This window comes from Rissa tridactyla, chromosome 4, assembly GCF_028500815.1.
Source record: "Rissa tridactyla isolate bRisTri1 chromosome 4, bRisTri1.patW.cur.20221130, whole genome shotgun sequence".
Taxonomy (NCBI): domain Eukaryota; kingdom Metazoa; phylum Chordata; class Aves; order Charadriiformes; family Laridae; genus Rissa; species Rissa tridactyla.
In genome coordinates this window covers 78295669-78303951 of record NC_071469.1, presented here as the reverse complement: position 1 = coordinate 78303951, position 8283 = coordinate 78295669, and the positions used below count along the sequence as shown (strand labels likewise).

General features: G+C 37.5%; 1 protein-coding gene across 5 annotated transcripts in view; it reads right to left on the bottom strand.

The window, feature by feature from the left end:
- SALL1 (spalt like transcription factor 1) overlaps positions 1-8283 on the bottom strand; it is a 247433-nt gene that overhangs the window by 63119 nt on the left and 176031 nt on the right. The gene's annotated exons all lie outside the window — the stretch shown is intronic.

The window sequence follows — 8283 nt, the reverse complement described above, 5'->3', positions numbered from 1 at the left end:
CTGCAAGAGACAGGTGTTTATTGACTGCATAGTGAAACTTTCTATTTAACCCCAGTGAGTAATTACCATAGTATTTTAACTTGAAGTTTAGTTTATATACAATGCTTTACAGATGTCCCTTGCAACATAAGAGTGACCACTAGGCCTAAAATCTTGCAAGAAATTAACTGCTCTATTGAAATTGGTATTTTAGTTTGGACATATAACAAAGTGCATCAGACCCCATGTGTTCAGGTAAAGTTAAGCAATACTCAGAATAGAATTCTTTTCCAGAAACTCGCCCAGATGATGTGGTACACTGAGTTTCTCCCTCAGGATCCGAACAGAGGGATTTTCCCTATGTAGCATATTTTTCTGCTGAAGTAAATGCATTCAGATAAGATATAAGATCAGGGGTTTGAATTTCTGTAGCCACTACTGGCCCAACTGATCACAGTCTATTTATCAAGCTGCTAACCCTAGTGTCCTAATCAAACACAAGACTCAGATAATTGCATTCTATTTGTCTAAATTATTTCCACTGTATTTTAAACTGCAGTATCAAGTAGGTATGTGATGTTCAGATCTGAGAAGGACATAGAAAAAGTCACTGTTCCTGGAAGAGGAAAGCCTAAACCTTTCTAATGAATTTGTATAGAAGTTGGACACTGACCTACTTTAGCACCAAACTCTGTGTATCTTTAAAGAACAAACCGTAAACTTTTAGAGTGAAGTACCCTCAAAGAAGATAAACTCAAGGGATGTTTCTCTGCCCTTCCTAATAAGGAAGATTTTAATTCAGATGCTTGGCTGAAGTCAGTCTGAACAGATTTCATCACATAATTCTTTGTCTGAGGGAAACAATGAGGTCTTCAAATTACCTGAATCGAAATAATGCTGGGAAACACAGTTTATCACAAGCAAGAGGAAGATACTGTCACAATTACTGGTTAAATTACTGACATGATGCTGCTGCACGAAAAGTACAGGTGTGGAAGGAGGTGAAAGTTTATGTTTAGTTTAGCATGTCACTCATGTTAGCCCAAACCTTATCATGCTAGTTCTGATTTAGCAAAGCTCTTGGAAGGAAAAGGAGTTTACAAAGATGAATGGAGGTGGGGGGGCTGGAAAGTAAAAGAAAACTAAAGTAACAGGTGACAATTTACTAGTTTAAGTGGTTTATTAATAACTTCTATCATAGTGAGAGGTAAAACAGCACTGGCAAAAATTTATGTTTAAGAGGACAATATATTTCACTGTTAAAAGAGGATCTTTCTTGGGCAAAAGTTACAGTTTTTACTTCCATACAGAAGCACAGGAAAAGTCACAGCTAAATCATTTGCATACAATATTGCAAAACTGCATACCTGTGTCTAGCTGGAAAGCTAAATGATTATTTGGGCAAATGTTTGCTGTCGTTGCCCAGGTTAGTGAAGTGAATGTGAGGTATTTCAGATAACCTATGTGTTTCAGAGTAGATCAAAGTGGTAGAGTGAATTGTGTAAGGAAAGAGGAGGTGGGGAAAAAAGAAGAGAGATTTAAGCAAAGAATTTGGTACTGAGCATACAGGAAATTAACCATTAATGCTGAAGAATCATACGTCCCTGCCTCCAATCATGGTATGCTTGCAGAGGCGAAAAAAATCTCAATACATTATTGAAAAGCTTGCATAATGTCTAATACATAGATGACTGAGGAAGTTTCCCTATGTGCCAGATCAAGAGACCAGTCATTGACTCTTCTAAGCAACACCTTCAGAAAGCACCAAGCACTACCAAGACAGTCCTTTTCATATAAGTTCCAGTTTTCCTGCTATTTTAATCTCCAAATTAGACCTTTAGAATTATCCTGTGGTTACCTCACTGACACACTATGATTTCAGACATGCCAGAGACACATGGTACTCACCAAAGCTGCCTTTTTTAAAATCAAAGAGTCAGGGTTTGGAAAGAAGTGATTGTGGTAGGTATAGGCAGAAATAAGGAACAGATACAGTACTACAGCATCTTGAATGTTACTGCCAAGCCATCCAAGTAAGAGTCTATCCTTATTTCCAGAGTAGTTACTGTGAAGTCCCATCATCTGTTACCACTTCTGGCACAGGCTGCTGTAGAAAAGTCTTACGGAAATATAAGCATGCTTGGTTATAGTATTACTGATGACAGTGTGAAAAAAAAGGGACCACAAACCATCAGCAGTGGCAGTCTGGGCAACACGCACCTATTTGCTTCTTTCAACAATTTGTCAAATTCAGTCTCCCGTTTCTTTGTTTCTCCCATTAGGAAATCATTAAGGAATAACAGAAAAAAGCTATCATGTAGAAGTAAATAGCTTTGTTCCCTTGGAACCTCATTGCCGGTATCTCCCAAAGACTAACACATAAACTGTCTGGATCTGATGTTTGGTTACAATAACAGTGGATGAGGGAGGTGAGGTGAGGCTTATGGCTGTGGTGAGGTTTCATGCTTTATGCTTTTCTCGATGCCCTGAGGACTCTCATGTAACAGCAAGTGGAAGCATTGCCCAAGAGGATGACTGCAGGATTATTTCACCTTTATCCCTAGAGAAGGAGATGCTGCTCAGCACAGAATCATAGAATCATTTAGGTTGGAAAACACCTTTGAGATCATCAAGTTCAACCATTAACTGTCATGTTACCTCACCTAGCAAAATGCAGTTTGGGTCAGAGGGGTACCATTGCTGACTTTCTATTTACAACCTCAGTTTGTTTCCTAGTGCTGCACAGCAATTTTTGGCCTCTGAAAACTCCTAATAATCCTCTGATCAAGGTTCATTAGAGGTCTTAATTTGTTCCAAAGAAATATGCACCAGGAAAAAGACAAAACCCAGAAATATAACGTTTTATTACACACAGTTCCTCACCAAAGGTAGATTGCAGTTTTAGTTAAGTAAACTACACGGACAGAGGCACAGTTTCATGAGGGTTTAAACTGCCCTCCCTTCAAATAGATTTAGCACACAGATGGCTGGAACACTGTGCATGAAATACTTTTCAAACTAGCATCCAAAGACAGTCGCAACCTGTGGTGTTAGTCATTTCACTTGCAGGAAGACAAGACAGCTTCACTGTCTGTAGAGGCGATGGAATCAAGAAACACAAAATAGAGAGAGTTATCAACATGCAGAAAGTAACAGTATGGCCACATACAAAAGTGGATGTAAATTCTTGAATCTATTAATATGCTCCCCTCCCTCGTACATTGCCATCACAACTATATTGTCCACCTGCACACCATGTGGCTCTGGCTCTTTAGTGAACAGTGGGCCATGCTTCTCCCCACTGACCTCATTTCATTGTCGCACATTTATATAGCAACAACATGTGACAGATGATAGACTGAGATCAAGACAGAGGAGGAAGATAACATCAGAGTTTGCCTGTTCTTACAGCTGCTGACCACCTTTCATTTTTCCCAGTTTGCCCCTGCAGCACTAAAGCATGAATAGTGAGCAACACAGTACTGCCCCAGTCTGCAGCTCCTGCTGCCTGCTACAAACCCAGTAATTTACAAAATACAAAACCTGTGCTTGAGAGTACTGACAATCACGTAAAATCCAAGCAGCCATTTGAGCATGCCTTTGTTTTGTTGTGTTTTGGGGTTTTTTTTAACCACTGCACAACCTTTTCTCTTTCTCTCTACCCATGCTCCCCCTTACTCAACTGAGAAAATTCACAAGTTTCAATTTAATCCCACAAGTAATTGCAGCTGTTTGGTTTTTGTTTTGTTTTTTGTTTTTTTGTTGTTTTTTTTTTTTTCAATGAGGCAATATTTTCAGGGGAAAAAATAATTTGATCTTTTCAATTTTAAATAATGTTTTCTTTAAAACCTTAGTTATGTTCAATTATAATTAAAAAGCCCGATTATTAAAAAATTCAACTAAGTGAAACCGATGATTCACAGATAGGGTAAACCACAGATCTGATAAGGCTGATTACTCTGATGTATTGCCATGGTACATAAATACTTGTGGTAACTCTAAATGAGCTGCCACCTCTAGACTGCAGGTGTGTATTCAGAAACACTAGCTCAGGCACCAGAACACTCCTCATAGTGAATATAATAAAAGTGCACTATCGTCTTGCTACCCTGCTTTTGACTGCAGGGGTGGGTCAGAGATCACCATGTTAGCACAGAGATCACCATGCTGTGCAGTGCAGCACACCCTTATATGCTCTGCTGAAGACTGTTCTTAAAGTCCTAAGACCTCAAAAACCAAGTCATTCAAAAGAGAATATGGGCTTTTCAATTTACATGTATTTTTTAAGTCAGCTTTCTCTTAGAGTTTAACCCACTATTTTAGGCCTCACTCTATACCTGCGATTTAAGTATGATTTCAAAAGAAGCATGGCCAGGTGGTCGAATTCAAAATTCTAAAAGAACACAGAATTCAAATCTAAAGGATCAGAGCATATAATCCCAATAATTTTATTACCACGGTCAGATATTAAGTCCCTATTAAAAGAGAGTATAAAACTGAACTATTTTATGCCTCTTTTTTTTTTTTTAATCCAGCAAGAGTTTTTCAGAGGGGTATTGATACCAGTACTATGAATGCAATACACAGGAAACAGAAATGAAATGCAAAGATTTTTAAGAAAAGCTTTGTTAAATGTATAGCATTTGCTATGGAGAATTCACATATGATTTATTTAGCAGCAAAGAAAGAAGCAACCTTGTTAAAAAACAAGATCAATTAATCACACTTATGAGCAAAATCGGGATAGTATCATACTCTATGCAGATGTATTTCATTTTATAACGTAAAAAAGTACAATAATATTGAGAGTTAAGCAGATATAATGCTACATTTATGCTGCACTGAAAAAGTTTCCAAGCAATTAAAGAGGAGAAAAGGAAATTACACTAACAAAAATCTTCTTTTGTTTCTGACCTCGAAAGTTTGCTGTTGGATTCATTTGATTATGTTTAAGTCAGGTCCGTATCTAAACCTTACTTTAATTTCCCAAATCTCATAATGCTTTGGTTAACTTGACAGCAAATCTCTGTGTTCTACTGCCTAGAACACCAATATCTTCAGAAATACTCCAGAAACAAATAGCCAGATGAAACTCCACCAGATTGCAATCCCATATTTTCTTATGTGTTATTTCTTTGTCTCCAAATGCTGTCCAAGAATCTTTCACTCCTCTCCTATAAGGAATTTTGATTAACTTCCATTAAGGGACTAATTCCTCAGATGGTATATTTCTGAGTACTTCCACCAATGTATGCCAATTACAACAGCTGACAAAGAACCACTGCATTACAAAAAAAAAAAAAAAAAAAAAAAAATCCATATTTTTAATGACTCCCCAGCTATCCTCCTATCCTCCATGTATGTATGTCATGACATACAGCTTTCTACCATCTGCATCTCTTCCTTTATATGTATGCATTTTGTATTATAAATTGCTTGGCTGTGAGGTATCTTGACATTTGACATAACAGCAGGGCTTGAGGGGGAGCGTAAGTGCTGATCATTAGATTATTGCTGAAGTATTCTCTCCTTTCCTCCCCTCCTCCCTGTGTTCCCTGGAGACACAGGTGTTAATAAAATCAAACAAAATGAAAATGGGTAAATTATTGCAAGCTATGAACACCTACATTGTGCCATGCCTCACTAGTTTCCAATACCACCTCATTCTTGATACAACCAAAGAAAAAGATGCAATTTCATCCTGTAGACTGGCTGGTATAAGGAAAGGACAAAAGAGACAAGATATTGCAATCCAAAGGTCAGTGACCCACTCCCTTGTATAATTATAGCATTTCATTTATATCCTACCAATCTGTCTTTGGATGGCTGATAGTAAATTAGTAGCTAAAAAAGAGCAATTTAAAAAATTCCTTAATAACTAGTAACTGAGCTCTAAAGCTGGACAATCATATAAGGAGATGAGCACAAGTAATCACTTGTAATTTATTTTCTAAAAATAATAAAAAAGTCATACTCAAAGAGTCATGTCAGATCTAGATCCACGTCTTACTGCTGTACTTAAGGAATACTGAAAACAGATTTACTCCTTATTCTAAACACCACACGGATTTTGAAGAACTTCAAGGCTCTGAACCATTCTTCAGTGCAATATACATCCAACTGAATCTTCCACAATGGATGCACTTTATACCTTTTTAGAATGTAAGCAGTACATTTTTGTGCTGCATTCCTCATTTTCCCTGATAAAGCACATACTAAACTGTGCTTTCCCATTGCATTCTCCCAAGAAGGTTTCACGCAGTAACAAAAACTGAGTAGGAACATCAATGTTGAACTTTTTGCTAATATATATTAACAGCTTATACCTAGATTTGATGCTTGCGTTTGGTCCCTCTGTAGGTACTGAGGTAAAGCTTGGTCTAGTGAACCACGTAGGGTCTTAATACTTTACAGTTGCAACTGAATTTAAAAAAAAAAAAAAATATCTAATGAGATAGTTCCAGTCTTGGCTTATCGCATATGGCACCTGAGCTCTTCAGTGATCTGGCCTGCCTTTAGTAATGAGTGGAGGCCAACATTTTAATAGTCTGCTAGCCATTGTTATTGGAGCAGTATCATACAGCTCTTTGAATTACCATTTACCAAACAACCAGATAAGCACAATAGGAAAAAATTCTAGATTTGTAGAACAGTTCAAAGAATCATTCAATCTATATCCACCCAGTATATCGTGGAATGCCAATGACTTATCAGGCTCACTCTCCCCAACATAGTAATGTTTCACACTTTGATGCAAGATACTAAAATGCTATATATTATACAATTTTAAAAGAAACCAAAAGGGAAATACTTCTCTCTAAAGAGCTGGTGGAACAGAACAAATCAAGTGCTCCCTGTTAAGAATACTGGAAACTTAACTATTAAGGCCAGATACCTCAAGAGAGCTCCAATCCCTACAATTGCTGGCACCCAGTCACAGGTCACACCCATGTTTCGTTTACATTCTAAACATTGACTGGACTGCAGCTTCTTAGGAAAAAAACTGATACCTTTCCACTTACAAAGCTGTCTGTCTATATTTATTTCAACCAGACTACAGTAATTAATATTTATGAGGACAACTGAAAGAAGGATGCTCATAGCAAAAGGGGGTTATGAAAATACAAGAACGTGTGAAGATGCCGATGGGACTGAGCGAATGGCACCTGAGACACACACGTGCAGCAGGCACATGGAAGTGAGAAAGGGACACGACAACGGTATGTATGTAGCTGACTACACATACAGGCACAGAAATACCTTCTTTTGTGCTCTGATCCACATACAGTCCAGGAAGTCTTGGTACTTGTGCCAAATACATTTACCACCACTTATTTAATGGGTTTATTTGCCTGTTACAGACACCGGCATCTGAGACATCTCTGATTTCAGGCTAATCAAAGTAACAGTGGCTGGCACATGTTAACTTCTTCAGTGGTAAGTACTAGATCTGTTATGGGTTTTAAATGTGCATGTGTAGCATATTTCTGGATTTATATCTTACATGAATATGACTAATAAAAAATAGACAGAAGAAGAGAGCTCCGGAAAGAGCTTGTCAACAGTATTTTCAGGTGAAAAAAAATGAAAAATAGGTGGTTTTGATCTGCAGAATGTGAAGTGTATGAAGTACAACAATTAAAACAGAAGGGTAGATACTTTGAACTCATTAAAATTTCTTTTGAAGATGAAAGTCATTAGATTTCAATGAGAACTGGGAGCAGAAGCTCACATTGACATGAGAATATTTAACCTGTAGTCTACAGTGCTTCAAGCAATTGATAGTATGATAAATAATTGCTTGGCTGTAGTAACCACATAGAAGGAAAAAAAGGATTACCCTAATCAAATACAGTCAGTGTGGTGTTGCCTGTCTCTGTGCTCCACATTTCATTCTGAATTGTTCAGAAGTTTGCAGTTATAAAAACGGAAATCCTGAGTTCTTAAAGAGGAAACTGTAAAGGATTTCTTTTCCTGTCACCTCTAAGAAAACTTTGATAATATTCAGGGTCAGTTCTTCAGCTGGCATGATCAGCATAGCTGTGTTGAAGCCAGTGGATCATTGCCAATTTATAACAGCTGAACGTCTGGTCTTACTACAGGGACAACCCTATTTTACAACTTTCTGCTCCATGCCCCTACCTCCTTTTTATTTGTTTTTTAAATTAAGGACATTAATTGTCAAATACAGTATTTGTTGTCAGAAATACCTGTTCTCCTCTTCTTCAAGGTGTAAGACTCATATTTTCATGTTAGTGAGTTGCACTAGTGATTAATTCTCATATTCCACTATCATCACAGAGC